We start from the raw sequence: 18,310 nt of genomic DNA, 5'->3' as shown, positions 1-18,310 counted from the left end.
CTAAATTACTGAGTTAATTGTTTAATTACTGTGGAGCATTTACTTGAGGAATAGAAGAAAGAGAACCACACCCAATTGCTTCCCAAAACCCACTAAAGGGTCCCCCACCTTTCAGTGTCTTTGCTTGTAATACAGAATTGAGATGTGTACAATACAGATCCTTGACCTTGACCTCGTGATGTCTCCTTCCTTTCTTTGATGATTCTTTTCCATAGTCACAAGGGACCGGGGACGGGGACGGGACCGGGGACGGGGACGGGACGGGGGACGGCCATATGTAGGGAACGGGGATGGGGGTAGGAACGGCACTTAAAAATTACTTTGTCAGTACCACCCACTCGCCTATACGGGCAAAGCTTGCATGCCCATGGCTGTGCACCACCTCCATGAGGGGATGGGGTGTGATTGATCTCATCCCACCATGTCCATCCCGTCGTCCTTCTACGGGTAGTTGGAACTTGAATAGCCACTACCACAAGGAGGATGGCATCGATGATGGATGCCTCCTTGTCACTTGATAGCTTGAGAGAGAGAGAGAGAGAGAGGGAGGGAGTGAGGCTTGAGCCTTGAAAGTTGAGGGAGAACTTGAGAAGTTGAGTGTGAGGCAATGATTTGCATGATTGAATGATGATGTTGATTGACAATTGTAAAGCTTACACCAAGTCATGCTTTTAAAATCCTCATCTTTGACACATCACATTTATGGGGCAATGACACATGGCTACACCTATGACATCAATGCTTATCACATTGACACATAAACTGGCTACAAGAGGTTGTTCACACACACACACACACACACACACACACTTACTCACATAAGTGTGTGTTCACACACATACAAGGGTTGTTCACACACAGACACAAACGGGTACACAAACAGGGGTACATACTGATACTACACTTACCAGATGGGTACACACACACACACAAACACACTCCGAAATACCCAACATGCTTTGCATACCATTCTATGTTTTACAAGCTGTCACGCATTCCCTTGCACATCAACAATTACATCAACTCGTATCTTCTTTGCTTTTACCTTACGTATATCCACGTAACAAAGAAGCCATAGGACAAGTGGCCAGCTGATGGTTTTCATAACAACAAAAGGCAACTCATGCCCATGAAGGGAGGTGTTTCAAAGGAGCATATCTATGCAAAATGCGCCTACATTTTTGGTACCCTTTTGCTTGACTAGCCTTTAATTTCCTTTTGAATGCATTAGGGATGGGATTGCCTTGCCCTCATTTCATGTGCAAATTCTCAACAGCTAAGGCGGAGTTTGGAGGTTCTTGAAATGGTCTAAATTTGGATAGACATCACTTGTTGGGTGATAGGCTTAACCCTCGACTCAAATTTTCTTTCCTGCTCTTTGTCCAAATTTTGCATTAAAAATTTAACCTTAAGTACCCTTCAAAACTTGTGAGAGATCAATTCCCCCTCTTCTTCAAAGGGCTAGGCCCATTCCTTGAGTACGTTTTCTCAAAATTTACTGGTATAAATTGAGCATAGAACAATGCCTAAAATCGGACCATGTGGGGGCAGCCATGCCGCCAAGTTTTTTAGCAAATCACCAATCACTTGTATTCTTCAAGTGCATCCTAAAGTAGCAAAGTTTGGGCTTCTTCATGAAGTCCTCATCACAAAAAACAATTTCAAATTGGAGAATGAATGAAAAGCTTAGCTTTGTTGGGATCTTGCTTACCATGAAAGTTTTCTAACTTGATATCCTTGTCACCTGGTTCTGCTCCTTGGGACACTTCATATGGAAGTTCTCCTCAAGCTGTAACGTGGCAAGCAAGTAACAAGGAAACAATAATCACGGCACCACATAACGGAAAGATGGGCCGACCCTCCCCCTTGAGGTATTTTAATGAAACTGCTCCCAAGCAAGTTGCATTCCATATCCGTACGATGTGACCTGCTCCAAAATTGTATGACCACGTTCCTATGGCCAATGCACACCTCTACGCACCTACTAGAAGGTTGTTGAACATCTGTACAGCACTGTACGACCTTGTCCATACAGCCCATACAGTACAGAATCTGCCATACAGTACAGAATCTGCCATACAGCACTGTACGACCTTGTCCATACAGTACAGAATCTGCCATACAACGTATGAATACCGGTGTCTGCTGTCTGGGAGGCGGCAGCACCTGCTAGAAACCCTGGATCAGCTGAAAACTCACACTTGTCGCGTAAAAGTGTGCCGAAATGCCTTGTACTGCACCCGGATGCCCTGGACCAGCCCTAGAAAATGGCAATCAGCTAGGAGAGTAGTCGACCACCCTTTTTCCAAGCTCTCAACTCTTGATGTGCTCAAAACAGCCCACAAACCTCCTTATAGTAAATTGGTCCTTGTAATGCTGAAAATTCACTTTTGAGGCGTAAAAGTGTGCCGGAACGCCTTCTACCACACCCAAATGCCCTAGACCAGCCCGTTTCACACGTTTCATACCCGTTTTTTTCCTGGCAGTTTTTAAAAATCGTTTTTATATAAGGCTCTGATACCAACCCACGTATCGTACTTACTACAAACCAAAAAAACGATGGCGCAAGCTTCTATATATGAAACGCATCAACCTAGGAAGCTCGTTTTTTCAGATTTATGGGCCCCTGACACGCATCTCCACGGCCACGGGACTCCCTACACCCATATTTGAGGTAGGCACAACCTATACATACTGCTTTTGTTGATTTTCTAGGAAAAAATCAGATTTTGAAATTAGGGCTTTTTGTGCCATGCTGCCCCAATCTCTCCCAAAAATCAGAAAACATTAGCATCGAGGAAAGAAGTTCTCAAGCTATGAGAAATCAAGATTAGAGAAATGGAAGTGCATGTTTTGTGCTTTGATAGCAGATGGCAGTGTAACCCGTGTGAAGGCACACTTATCAAGTTTGAAAGGGGAAGGGGTTTCGTCATGCAAGAATGTTCCCGAGCAAGTTTATGATTCCTTGCAGGCATGGAGGAGACAAGAGGAAGTGAAGAGAGGATTTCACCCTGAACACCCACAAGATGAGGAGGATACTGACGATGTATCCGATGTAGCTCAGCTCCACCAGCCCATAGAAAAGCCTTGCCCACCAGAGGCTCCCTACAAAGAGCAAACATAAGAGCCTTGCCCACCAGAGGCTCCCTACAAAGAGCAAACATAAGAGCAGGTCTGCACAAGCACACTACAAATGAAGCTACTAGGAAGTTGACAAAGCTCTTCATACAATGTGCTTTGTCATTTAACTTGTTGTAACTTGTCCTGACTAGTGCACACCACAAGTGACAAGTCCAAAAGTCACTTGATAGTATTTCGACAACTATACTTCATGCTTGACAAATGACAGGTGATTGATGACAAGTCTGAGCAGGTACTCCTCGGGAGTCAAGACTCGTGGCTCACGTTGTATACATGTATGCAAATTCTTAAGTGCATATCAAGGAGTTTTTGAGTGTATTAGAGTGTTGTACATACTCTTGAAGTTGTAGTAGCAGTATCAAGTATTTTTGGCCCTTGTAAACCCACACCCCCCTACCCTGTATGAAACGTTTACGAAACTTTTGGGAAAAGTATGAAATGTTTCTGAAACGTTTCTGAAACTTGTTTCATGAGACGCCCGGCTACTATGACCTAGGTTAACCACTTAAAACCATAGGCACACATAAGAATCTAACACCACATTGGAACCCGAATGGGCTGGCACCCCCCCCTTGGAATTTATGTCATAACCAAGGAGTATTTGTTAGTTACAAGCTTTGGGGGTGCTTCCTGAGTCTAGGACCAGGTTATCTAGAATATATTAACAATATCCCAAATATATTCACAAATCCATCGACACATGTAGATACATAGGATTACATCAAGCAGAAAAGATGTCCCCATGGGTGTCCTATAAACTCATGAAATCCAACTCATGTAAACCAACTCATGAAATCCAACTCATGTAAACCACATCTTCAATGTCCAACAATATAGCCATGATAACTTCACTCCCCAAACGCAAAATGCCAAAGATCGCCCGAAAACAATTGTTTTGAAGCTGAACAACCATATTTCAATTCTGCACCCTAGTGTCTACAGCACATCCATACATGTTTGCACACTACGAATGTATAGTTAGGGTTACGGTTTAGAATCGTGTGTAAAGCAACTTGTAGGGGAATGCCATGGTGATGGTGGTGTACACAAGAGGGCTCATACATATATATACACGAGGATGCTTTTCCTCCAACACTTCTCTTTACACGCTTTTCCTCCAACACTTCTCTTTACACGCTTTTTCCCCAAACTAAGGTTTAAAACCTTAATAATGTGTGATGTCTAAAATCTTTGGAGTGCTCAATAACGAGTGTGAATGCTTTTACTCAAAAGGAGCCCAGAAATAAAAAGTCCGGTATGTTATCAATAAACTTGTCCAGTCAATTAAAAACGGTGTGAACACACATAAATAACATGTTTTAAGCTTGTTTCTCACACACATGTCCATCCCGTCATTCTAAAGACCTATCAAGCACATGTCCCATGTAAACCAAGGTGTGTGTTCTATTCTTGAGCGTGTTAGCAGTCATTTCCTGTCTGTATATTTACACCAGGGCCTCTGTTGTGGGTGTGCCCGCCCGATTTAGGTGTTTTCTCATTTTTCCCCACTCCATATTTTTCCCTATTTTTACCAGGTGTGGGAGGCTATCATGTGGTTCATGGAGTGATCCAGGTGATGGCCAACTGGTCCTGCTGCTCCCTGCTTCTCTCTGCTGCTGGCCGACTTCGCACGTGTGATGGCCGACGGACTGAAGCTGGCCGACTGGGAGTTCAGCAGGTCGGTGTCATTATATGCCTGTCGATGTCATTATATGGCTGTCGGCTGTCCTTGCTACTGGCCGACTAGATCACAAGGGCCATATAAAATGGCCCCTTGCCCCCACACATGTAGTATTCAGTTACCGGGATTTTCTTGTGTATATATAGCAAAGTTACACGCCTCTCTCTCTCCCTCTCTATTGCTGTGTTTTTCTGCAGTGCACTTGCTCTTGTGTTCTCAGATTTTGTCTTCATCTCCGCTGCATATTCTGACAGAGCGCCCATCAAGATGTCCAAGGTGCTCAAAACCCATATATCGATAACCTCCCATTCCTAAAACTTGTTCAAAAGTCTATGAATCCAATAAATTTGATAAAATACCGACAAATGTCTATAAGTCAAGTAAATGTTGATAGTGCTCCTTTCGTTGTTGCTTTTCATGTTTTAAAACAAGCGGAAGTTTTTAATAATCTGCTTTTCTTCCCATAGGCACCTAGCAAAAGGAGTATTCACATGAATAATACTTGTCCCCGGTCCAAAAGCACTTGACTAACTTGACCCGTTGGGTTGTCATCCGTATGAATCTTAACAAGCTGAATTTGCTTGTTCTCTATCACCTCTCTGATGAAGTGATACTTCACATCCACATGCTTCGTCTTTGCATGAAAGACAGGGTTCTTTGCCAACTGGATGGCACTCTGACTGTCACAATGCAACAATGGAATATCCCCTGTATAACCCAAATCAACCACTAACCGAGATAGCCATAATGCCTCCTTGCAAGCCTCTGTGGCTGCAATATACTCGGCCTCTGTAGTAGATAAGGCTGTGCACTTCTGCATCCTGGATATCCATGACACAGCACCTCCTGTGAATGTAAACACATAACCGGTAGTAGACTTCCGGTTATCTGGATGACCGGCATAATCCGAATCCGTGTAACCATGCACTAATGCATCCTGTTTGCCAAAGCAAATGCACATATCCTGTGTGCCCTTCAGGTATCTCATGACACCTTTCACTGCTTCCCAATGCTTCTTGCCAGGGTTGGCCATGTATCTAGAAACCACTCCCACTGCAACAATGTCCGGCCTAGTAGCAACCATGGCATACATGAGACTGCCACAAGCTGAAGCATACGGAATCTTGGCCATATCAGCCCTGTCTCTATCCGACTGTGGGCTGTCCATAGCACTGAGTTTCACATATGGAGGCAAAGGAGTACTAGTCTTCTTCCCCCCGTCCATATTGAACCTCTGCAAAACTTTGCCAATGTATTCCTTCTGAGACAAATACAACACATGCTGATTTCTGTCCCGAAGTATCCGCATACCCAAGATGTGATTTGCATCACCCAAATCCTTCATATCAAAGGTTTGATGCAGCCTCTGCTTCAAGGTATCCATCTCCTTACGAGATTTCCCGGCAATCAACATATCATCAACATACAAGATGAGGATCAATAGACTGCCATCCAAAGCTTTCTTGGTGTACAAGCAGTGATCTATGTCACTTCTCCTGAATTTCTGGGATTTCATGAATGTATCAAATTTATGATACCATTCTCTTGGTGCCTGTTTGAGCCCATAAAGACTCTTTTTCAGCTTGCATACAAGCTTCTCCTTTCCACTCACTGCATAACCCTCTGGCTGCTGCATATATATCTCCTCATGGAGATCACCATGAAGAAAAGCAGTCTTCACATCCATCTGAATCAAGTCCAGATCATCATGCGCAACCAAAGCTAACACAGCTTTAAAGTGTGGTCATTTTGACCACTGGAGAGAAGATCTCAAAGTCCACACCATATTCCTACTTGAAGCCCTTAGCCACTAACCTGGCTTTGTATCTTGGCTTTGCATCTGGTGCAACTTTGAGCCTGTAAACCCACTTGCATGGCAAAACCTTCTTGCCTGCAGGCAAATGCACCAACTTCCATGTTCCATTTTTGTGCAGAGAATCCATCTCTGACTTCATGGCACGCTCCCAAAGAGCCTTGTCTGCCCTCTGTAAAGCCTCCTTGTAGCATGAGGGCTCCCCACAGTCAGTAAGCATCAAGTAGTCAACCCCTGGAACAAACCTGTCAGGGGCTCTGGAGGGTCTAGTGGACCTCCGTACCCAATGACCATCATTTGCAGGTTGCTGTCCAGCCTGCATATCACCCATTGGTGGCTCCTGTTCCATGCCATAAGGCTGAAATATCATGCCCGGTATCTCCTCTAACTGTGGTATATCCATAGGGATATCTTCTGCCATCTCTGGCTGTCCATTTGGACCATTTTCAGCACCATTTAAGGGCTGTCCATTTGGACATTTTCAGCACCATTTAAGGGCTGGTTTTCCTGCTGTAATGGCTGATTTACAGCCCTTTATTGTTGTCCATGATGTCCATCATCATCAAAGATGACTCTGCCAGGCTCCTGTTGCCTTGCAGGCTCCTTATACATGCATGTTTCATCAAAAATGACATCATTGCTGTGTATAATCTTTCTATTCACGGGATCCCAAAGTCTATACCCCATTTCACCTCTGTCACCATATCCTAGGAATATGCATTTGTGAGACTTAGGATCAAGTTTGGTGCGCATTTCCCTGCGTATGTGCACGTACGCAACGCAACCAAACACTCTCAAGTGCTTGTATGACGGAGGCTTCCCTGTCCATACTTCCTCTGGCACTTTCCCACCAAGACTCGTGTTAGGTGACCTATTTATAAGGTGAACGGCTGTCATAACAGCTTCAGCCCAAAAACCATGAGGTAACGCAACATGTGACAACATAGAATGGACCTTCTCCTGTATGGTCCTGTTCATCCTCTCTGCTGTCCCGTTTTGTGGAGGATCATAAGGAGTAGAGAGATCCCTCTTGATGCCTTTAGCATCACAAAAGTCTACTGTTTGGACATGTACTCTCCACCATTGTCGGAATGCAAAGCCTTCAGTGTTTTGCCAGTTTGATTCTCAACAAGAGCAACAAACTTCTGAAACACTGAGAATGTATCACTCTTCAAACGAAGAGGATAAACCCACACCTTGCGTGTGGCATCATCAATAAAAGACACAAAATATTTTGCCCCTCCCAAAGAAAGCTGAGGCATCTCACATACATCTGTATGCACAAGCTCTAACTGAGCATCTTTCTGTCCAAGAGCTTTCTTGTGGGGGCACTGTAGTTGCCTACCATATATACAATGCTCACAAAACTGAAAACTTGAAAACTTTAGAGAAGGCAAGTAACCCAAACGAGACAATTGCTCCATTCCTTTGACACTCATGTGTCCCAACCGGCTATGCCACATAGAGATTTCCGGCAGCTCGGTTGCATTTACATTAGCATGGTGACAAACACCTGCATGCATAAAATAAAGAGTGTCCACCTTAGAGCCTCTGGCAACAACCAGTGAGCCCTTACTAATTTTCCACTTTCCACGACCAAATGTGGTAACATAATCAGCATCATCAAGCTGTCCAGTAGAAAGCAGATTCTTTTTTATCTCAGGCACATGCCTGACATCATGGAGCATAAGCTGTGAACCATCTGAAAACACAAGCCTCACATCACCTCTGCCAAGAATCTTGCATGCATGGTTATCACCCAAATAAACCACTCCTTCATTGCCAGCAGTATACCTGACAAACAAGTCTCTGCAACCTGTGACATGAAAGGAGGCACCTGAATCAATGATCCATGAGTGCATACCATGACCACCTGTAAGAAGTGAATGGGCATCAAGTGAAGACGTAAATAGGACCTCATCCTCACTGCCACCTGCATGTGACACAGTGATTTCTTCAATCTTGACTCCACTTTTGCCCTTTGGCTTTACATCTTTGGCTTCATCTTTCTCTTTGTCTTTGCCTTTTCCCTTTTCTTTTTGATCATTTTTCCATTTGTAGCATTGCTTTTTAATGTGTCCCTTCTTGCCACAATAATGGCATTCCAAATCCTTTTTGGAGCGAGACTTGCTCCTTCCCCGTTCTTGGCTTTTTCCCCTTTGTTGGGATCTCCCACGTGCATTCATTGCATAGGACTTTCCAACAGAGTTGTTTTTCCTGTTCATCTCTTCTTGAAGAAGAGCACCCTCAACATCTGCATACGACAGCATAGCATGCGAATTGCTAGTGGCTGTCCTGAATGTATCCCAACTCTCTGGCAAAGTGCATAACAGAAAAGTGGCTTTGAACTCATCGTCCATTGCCAACTTTTGATTTATAACTTGGTTGACAATACCATTAAACTCATTGAGATGGGCTGTCATAGATGCCCCTTCCTTCATCTGAAGACCTATGAGTTTCTTCAACCAATACACTTTGCTTGAGGCACTTTGCTGGGCATACAAGTCCTGCAATCTCTGCCACATTCCCCAAGCTGTCTTCTCTTCACGAATGCTGAAAAGTAATGGGTCTGACACAGACAACATAATAGTAGATCTTGCCAGCTCATCCATATCTTCCCACTCTTCAGCAGTAAGAGAAGCGGGCATTACACCCCTTTCTTTGATAGGCTTGTGCTGCTTTTTCTGGAGCAACACATTGTAGCACTGGGTTTGCCAAATATCATAATTATGCGAGCCTTCAAGCTTCTTGATGTGAAGCAATGAAGAGCTCTCACCTGTGGTTGCCATAGCAATATGCAACCTGTCAATGCCTGACCCTTGCAAAAATGTGCAAACACTGCACCAAAAGCACACAAAGTGCTCACAGTTTTTCTCCCAAGCTTTATCTCCCACTGCGAAAGCAAGAATGCAACTTTTCTCCCACTTTATGTGATGAAATCACCAAAATCTGGTTGCTGCAGATTTTGGACAGCACCTTAAATGTGCTCTGTTGCCCTTCCAAAGTACTGTACAGCAGTACCAAGTGCTCACCAATGATGTACCAAACCTGTACCGGCAAGTACAGCAGCTGAAATTGAGCCTTTTGGTCACTCAAAACAGTGTACAGCCACACCAAAACTTGCACAAAGCTGTGCCAAATCTGTACTAGCAAGTACAGTAGCAATAAATGCTCTCCTCGCTGTCCAAATGAGTGAAAATCAGACTTTTACAGTCCTGTACACTGCAGACAACAGTCCCGAACAGAAATTGGGCAAAAGCCCCTTGACTGCAAGCTGATTTTTGAGGATTCAAGGCATAAATGTCTTGCCTGCTGCTTTGCCAAGCTTAACAAGCATAAAATCTTGAAAAGCCCCTTGATTTGAGATCAATTTCTGATCATACATGGTACATTGACGCACATGAAGGCATCCAAAGTGTTCACGATGCTTCCCCCTGGCCGCATATACATCCAATACATGAAAGCCCCTTGATTTACAGGCACATTGAGTGCTTGTAAGGCATCAACACATTATCCACAGCATCAAATGCGATCGCCTGCATGCAAATCAATCCAATCGGCACAAAAGCCCCTTGATTTGCACTGCAATTTGCTACAATTTTGCCCAAATGTGCGATTTCTCACATCATATAGCATGTATGAGTACTTAATTGCACAATTACATCAAAAGCCCCAAATTTCGACATCCAATTTCCTGCAAATTGATCTTGATTGTGACCAATGTCACCCAATTTTGCCAATTTTGCTCAAAAATTGAGCAATTGGGCACCTGTACCTGCTCAATTGTTGATTGTACTTGCTCAATTGCAAATCCCAAAAAAAAATTGAAGCAAGATACCTTGTAACTTCTGAATTTTGTTGCAGGAAAGGGGGGTGTGCTGAATTTGGTGCTGCTCTGCAGAAATCTGATGCTATTGGAGGGCTCTTCAGGCGTGCTGCAGAATTCGTGTGCTGCTTTGTTTCTGGAGTCTTCAACACAGAAGCTGTCGTCTACCTCCAAGTCTTTCGGTGTGTGGAAGCAAGAGGCTAAGTGGCAGGCGGCAAGCGATGAGAAGCAGCGGGCACGTTCTGTATTTGCCTAATAGCCTTACACCTTGTGGCTAACGCTCACACTGCCCTCGCCTAGCTGCCGCTTGTTGACGTCGCCTTGCCTCTATTCGGCTGTGGTAGCCTTCGCTTCACGCCCAGCAATCAGCTCGCCTGCCTTCGCCTAGCTGCCGCTTGTTGACGTCGCCTTGCCTCTATTCGGCTGTGGTAGCCTTCGCTTCGCGCCCAGCAGTCAGTCGACGCCAAAGACTAGTGATTACGCCCGTTTGCTTCTTCGCTCGCTTCAGTGGCTCGCTATGCTGCCTTCGCCGTGTAGAGCTACACGTGTTTTCGCTACAGCGTGATCTTGGGTGTCCCGCTACCACACTCGCCTATCAATGGCCTGCATGAAAACCCTGTGGACGCTCCACCCATGCAAGTGCTCCATGCCATCGCTGAGCAACCAACGCCCTTCACAAAGCTTCAAGGGCGCCCTTCTCAACACCTACAGGCTCCGAATGAAACAAGCAGAGCAACATGGGAATGCACTCTCAAATTAGAGGAATCTTGAAACCCTAAAACACAGTCCGCTCTGATACCAGTTGTGTGGGAGAAACAGGAATTAGGGTTAGGTTAATTCATGTGGGAGACATACACAGAGAAGAACAAGGGAGAGAGAGAGAGAGAGAGTTGTGGGGATAAGTCAACTCATGAGGCATGAGTTGTGGGGATAAGTCAACTCATGAGGCATGAGTGTGTGACTCCCCTATCACACATGTATATTGCACTAGTACACATAGTGCACTTAGTACATTAAAGGTACTAAGTGTACTATGTACTATAACTTATGGGCTTGTACACACTATAAGGGTGGGCATTATGCCTTTACCCCAACACTGCTTTCTTGTACTTCCAAGACTCAAGTGTTATGCCTACCATATCAATACCCCATGTGCACATGGCTGGAATAGATGCCATGTGTGCACGTATACATGGTTAAAAAAGATGCCATGTGTATACGGGCACATGTGTATACGGGGACATGGCCAGAATCCTTACTTGTACTATGGATATCACCTAGCCCTTTCTCATGAACCGATAAACACCCTTGCACCGTCAAAATCCGCTTCGAGTATCTGCACCAAACTTCGGTTCCCCACCGAAATACAAGTTATGAATCCCCTTCAACCCAAGTACAAGGATATCCAATAAACCATCAAAGTATACCACATACACATGACTAATAACATAGTGGGCCAAGCTGGAGAAGCAAAGATGATCCCTAATCCCCGCTCAAGGTGTCATACATTTTTCCATGATCGCAATCTCCATGCCAAGCATGTTTCAAAATAAGCAAAATAATCAAGTCCAAATAACTCCAAGAAATTATGAATTTATGGCATTCTCTGGCTTCTTATCAGTTGTCCTCAACTAAGGAAGCCCCAAGTTATAAACACACCCTATGTATCCATGCATCACAATCTTCTTGAGCTTGCAAAGTCCTCACAGACTCCTAGCCTTGGTTCACATAAACCAAGTGACACCACTCAGGTGAATGTCCACACCACCTCCATGTCCATAAAACAGTCCCACTGCGAATCCATGACCCAAGGTCATGTGCTCTTGATAGCATCTGCCATCAAACATTCTATGGCTCCGGATCACAAAGCCCATATTGCCATTTGCCATGTCTCATTGTACTTGTTCAAGATACATAGCCAACTCATACCACATATAGTAGTTCCAAAAAGTGCTTCTCCAGGGAAAAGTGTTCTTCTATAAATATACTTTTTGAAAAGGTTTAAGCACTTTAAAGGTCACATTTATTGGTGTTGAAGTTTAAATTCAAATGAGTGACAACTACCTTAATATCAGCATAACAAGTTCCACCAAATCTATAATGAATTCACATGATATGCTTGGTACCTATATACGTAATCCACGAGTCCATGCATATCTTCTATTCTTGAGGTGCTAATCCTAGCTCTCCAATCTAAACACGGTTGTCTATCAGCCTCAAAATAACTACTGAGATGAACAAATAAGAGATTCATTGTTGCGAGAATCTTCCTACAAACATACCTACTATCCGAGCTGTCACAATCCTCAAGAGAACTATGACATGCAGAAGGCTTTCCAAGAGCATGATGGATTCACTCACACAAGAGTTGGTAACTCTAATGAGTGATTAGAGTTGGTGACTCTAAGTCTATAAGAAGAGTTGATGACTCTGACTACTGAATTTATGCACTTATGCAAGGGTTGGTGAGTGAGTGTGTAAACTCATGAAAGAGTTGGTGACTCTGTTCAGTTAGTATGTGAACTCATGCAAGGGTTGGTGACCTTAGTGAGTGTGTAAACTCATGAAAGAGTTGGTGACTCTGTTTAGTGAGTATGTGAACTTATGGAAGGGTTGGTGACCCTAGTGAGTTAATTCGACTCATGCAAGGGCAGTTGCTCTAGTGAGTTCAGTATTTGGATCCAGCATGGGTGGTGCTCATGTCACGACTATTTTGGTGTCATAGTTGTTATGAGGCACGCCTCTATAACGGGCATTCGAGGCGTACGACTGCCTGATCGAGGCATTAACAAAAAAATATATTTCTTATTTTTTATTTTTTATTTTTTTATTGCTGGTTTGAGTCTTTAGACGGGGGCTTTAAGGGCCCAAGGCAACCCCTCTCACACACTCTCTCTCTCTCTCCCTCCCTCCCTTAAGCCTTTCTCAAGACCCAAAGTTCAAACTTCAAACTTCAAACTTCAAACACACTAGGATGATGATGTTTTTTATACCCACTTTTGGAGCTCTCTCTATACTACTGGTTCATTTCATTTTACTTTGTACCCTTGAATCTTGATGATGTATCCAGATGATGATGATGGACTATTTTGGTCTCATAGGTCATTTTGGCCTTCTGCAAACGTTTAATACAGCTTTCTTTCTTTCACACACACTCTCTCTCCCTCTCATACACACCCTCTCTCTCCCTCCCTCAAGGCTCATACATACACACTATAGTCTCTCTCTCTCTCTCTCTCTCTCTCTCTCTCTCTCTCTCTCAACTTTCACTATATATATTATATCTATCTATCACTACACACACACACACACACACACACACACACACACATATATATACACACACATATATATATATATATACATATATATAAACAGACGCCTCTAACACGCCTCTAACGTCTCTAAAAAATACGAGTCTTTCGAGGTGCGTACCATACCCGCCTTGTACCAAACGCCTCTGACGCCTCTAACAACCTTGTTTGGTGTACAAGATGGCAAGTTGGGAGATTTAATCCAAATCACCACACACAAGCATTTGCTTGTGAAACACACTTGCATGTGTGAATTGTTTTGTTTGCCTCAACATTGTCTGGTATTTTGCCTATGAATGTCCACGGGCATGGGAGATGCCTAGACACCCCGTGGACACGCGTGTGCACACCTATTTGGGACTAAGGCGGTGATTTTATGTGTTTTGCAGGTGGTAAGTGTGCACACTCAACCTTCTTAAATTATTATTTCCTTTGTCTACTAAAGTCTATGGTTGCAGATTCATACTCATTAAAGTTTGGGTGGACAAACTATAAATCATAAGAGAGTTCACATCGAGCTGGACTTTATTAATGAACCGGGACCAATTATGAGTGTTGGGCACCCGGGCACTAGACCAAAAGCCCAGGAGTTGCTAAAAGTGGCTGAGGAAGTGTTTTTATGACACATGAGTTGCTTTTCTAGGAGGAGGTGTGTTGAGCAAGCCAAGGGCAGCCAAAAGGAGCAGGTCGACTTCTTCTTGAGAGAGCTCAAGGCTGTTGGATAGCAGAAAACAGAGTTTTTGGTGTTGGCCGACTGCATACACAGGCACTGTATGGCTGGTCGACTAATTGACCAGAGCTGTGTGGCTGGTCGACTGCATAAACAAGTGCTGCAGGGCTGATCGACAAGGATTCTCTCCTTTTTCTTGTGCTGTCCGGGTTGTATTCAGGCCACAAGAAGCCGATTGAGTTGCAGACATGCACTCTAGGACTGGTTGACAGCTTCTCTTGCTTATCTACAGGCTAGCTGTGCTGATTTACAGCATAATTCCACAACATATCAAGGCTTTCTTGGGTCAGAATTGATACAACTTGTGCCTGGCTTCAACCCTACTCTCTGGCTACTAAACGATTTGGCCAAAGTGCTGCTTTGGGCCTGTTTGGAGCTATGGTTTGCACAATTGTGTGGACAGCCGTGAAATCAAGGAACAATTGCTCTACCAGGGCAAAGCAGTCACCAACTCCTCGATAAAAGGAGTGGACCTCCCGGACACCCGCATCTTGTACAAGAGATTACTCTGTTGGTAATAAAGATACCTAGGGGAGGGCTGGCCCAACTTCAGCCCCTAGTGATGTGTCATGTGCAAGATTATCTTATGTGGTTTTCAGGATGTATATGTTTCTGGTGCCTGTGAGACAGATGTATTGATTCATGCCCATGTTGTGATGGATGTTGAATGTATGCTATGATTTGGGGCACTGGTTTTCTATATTCACGTGCCCACGTGTGACATTGGTATCAAAGCAAAGGTTTCTTTCTTTGCTTGAGAAAGGACGATTTTTGGGCATACTGAATTTTGGCCAAGCATACAGAATAAAAAAGATGAGCACTCGAGCTAAGCCTCTTGAAGAGGAGAGACCATATGCCGAGGGATCTATTGGAATTGCTGTCATGGCCCTGTGAAAATGGAATAGTACAAGTGTGGGCATGGTGGTTGCAGAGTCAGAATATTTTATGATTCACATGGGGGGTGCCCGGACAGAGTTTAAGATGTGTGGACATCCCTAGGTGTGAAGGGGGGAACTAGAAACATTAAACTTTTAATGTTTATAAAAGTTGGCCCTAGGCCTTAGTGGCCCTAGGGAACTTTTAAAGTTTGGGGGCCCTAGGGATTATTTTGGGGATCCACTTTTGGAGTAAGTCTTTCTCTCTCCTCTCTCTCTCTCTCTTCCCTTTTGGGAGTCGTGGAGCAAAAGTGAGTTCACAAGCGTGGAAAAGCTGTGGAAGGAGGAGGCGGCTGCTGAAGTCTGTTTGCTGCTGTTTTCTCTGGGCAAACCAGCCGTACAGCCTTGTACGGACAGGCTGCAGGATCTTTCTTGGTCCACGCTACACTCAGGAGCTGCTGCAGGTCTTCTCCCCTGCTAGACTGGCTGCGCACAGACCCTGTACAGGCTGTACAGACAGGTACAACAGCGGTACAACACTGTACGACTGCCGTACAGTGTACGGACAGTCAGGTACAGCAAGTACAGCTGCAGGCGGCGTTGGACAGGTTGCTGGACAGGCCTGATTACGCAGATCCAGGCGTGTACAAGTGCAGACAGCAGGCTGCGTGTGCAAGTACAACAACTGGCACGTATCCCGAGGTAGTACAGACGGGTACGGGGTTGTTTTTCAGATCTGTACTTTCAAAGACAGCATAGAGGTGAACACAAGGAGGAAGGTACAAGCAAGTACGTGCACATGTGTGAAGCAGGGTTGTGGAAACAAGTGCCTGCAAGTACAGATTGGTACCGTTGCTTCCTCCAGTGCTGTTTCACGAGCTGAATTTGGTAAGCTCCGCTTCTGTTCATCTATCTCTCTTTCTACTGCTTGATGTCTGTTACAGATATGAGTTATCTGGCCCCTTGTGAGAGGAGGGGTATGGCAGATTGACAAGGGTTGAGACAGAGTTTGGACAGAACATGTATGTATGAGCTGAGATGATGTATCATGCACTTGAGTTATGCCAGATGTATGCTCATGGCTGCCCTGCTTAGTGGTCTTGGCTGATCAGAGGGAGGCACAGTGTGTTATTGTGGAACACAGATCTGTGTGCATAGATCCTCTGTGCTAAGAAGGATTGTGGGCCGTCAGATTGGACATACAGGTGTAAACTCTTGGCTGATTTTTGTTGTACTCAGCCATTCATATTATTTTAATTGAATAAAGAAATACCGCAAGGGGCGCCAAGCTTTGGGGCCAACAGGTGTCGCTCTGTTTTCAGATTTGGGCACTCTAGCTCCAATCTGTTTTGTTTTCATATCTAGACTACAAGTGGACGGGTGACTCCTAGTCTACCGCACTCTGGTTTCTATCAGAGCCCGGTTTCAATTGCTCATACTCCTCTTGAGCAAGAGAGGGCATATGCAAGAGAGACTGTTGGTACTGCACATACTGTTTCTTCTATCAGAGCCCGGTTTCAAGGTTCCGTCCCCGGGACCAATCATCAACTTTCTGAAGGGGGTGAGCTCGTGGTTGCTTTGAAGAAAGCCATCGCTGAAAATTCAGCAAACATGTCTGATACAGAGGATGAGTACTTCTATCATGAAGAAGAAGAACAAGAGACTTCTCCTGAGAGAGATGTATCTGAGGATATTTTTGCAGGAGAACACGCTGCAGATGTTGAGCCTTATGAGGATGTAACACAGCCAGAAGATGTGCATGGTAAAGAGGATGATGATGCTCGGTTCAAAGATCGCTTGGCTAGTGTTATGGATACTTTTATGCAACTCACACAGAGCGAGAGATTTGCTGAATTTATGAGATCTCGCACAGAGCCCCACACAGAGCCCGAGAAAAAGTAGAAGAAGGTTCGTTCAAAGAATCTTCCTCAGGGTCATAGTGGTACCATTCCACAGGATCCATCTCCTGCACAGTTTCCGAACATGCAGCATGCTTTTGGTGCTAGCCCACAGAGTTCCTTCTATGGACAGCCACCTATTCCTCAGCATAATATGCATCCAAGTTATTTTGGTGGTGGCTCGGTGTTCCAATCCATGACTGGGGGTTACCCTCAGGGAGGCATGGGTATGTATGGGCCTTTTGGAGCCAATTTTCAGCCTGGCATGCAAGGGAATATGTATGGTGGTATGCAAGGCAATATGTTTGGTGGCATGCAGCCAGGTATGCATAATGGAATGTTTGGAAACATGGCTGGAATGTATGGTATGCCTGGTGTGGGAATGGGAAATGTTGACCCAATGATGGGTATGAATGTTGGGGGCAGCAATCTTACGAAACCACTTCCATATGATAATCTAACGCCTATGGGAAAGGCGAAGGATTACAAGGAAGGGGGAGCTGCAATGAAGTTTGACACATTCAGTGGGGCCAAGGATAAACTTAAAGCACTTACCTTTTTACAGCAGTTTGATGCTGCTTTTTCTGGTGGGAATTACACAGAGTCCTCTAAGGTGAGGAAAGCTGCCACTTTTCTCAAGGGCAATGCTTTGCAATGGTGGTCTACTCTTCTTTTGCAGGGCATAGCACCCACTACATGGGTCCAATTTAAACAGGTTTTCTCCGTATGGCTCACATCTACATTCGAGGTGGATGTTATGACCGCATGGCCCAAGCTAGATGCTTCAAAGTGTGATAGTTTGGAGGATTATAACAAGAAGTTTTGGGAAGCTCTACTCCCAGTGACTTCTTATCGTGCCGTGCCATTATCTGAGCAGGTAGAGAAGTATTGTTGTGGGCTGCCCAAGGAGGTACGAGATTATTGTATAAAGACAAGAGTAACGAACATGTCACAGATGATTGAAAATGCTATGACAGCTAATGCGTTACTCACAGGTGGTTCATCTCGGTTTAAAGGCAGTAAGAAATTGAG

At 44.5% G+C, this 18,310-nt stretch overlaps 1 protein-coding gene across 1 annotated transcript in view; it reads right to left on the bottom strand.

The window, feature by feature from the left end:
- The window catches only part of LOC147619775 (uncharacterized), a 28,240-nt gene that overhangs the window by 1,950 nt on the left and 7,980 nt on the right, over positions 1 to 18,310 (bottom strand). The gene's annotated exons all lie outside the window — the stretch shown is intronic.

The sequence above is a fragment of the Cibotium barometz genome, chromosome 32 (assembly GCF_041138505.1).
Source record: "Cibotium barometz isolate CiBa-2024 chromosome 32, ASM4113850v1, whole genome shotgun sequence".
NCBI lineage: Eukaryota > Viridiplantae > Streptophyta > Polypodiopsida > Cyatheales > Cibotiaceae > Cibotium > Cibotium barometz.
This window is presented reverse-complemented; position numbering and strand designations above follow the sequence as displayed.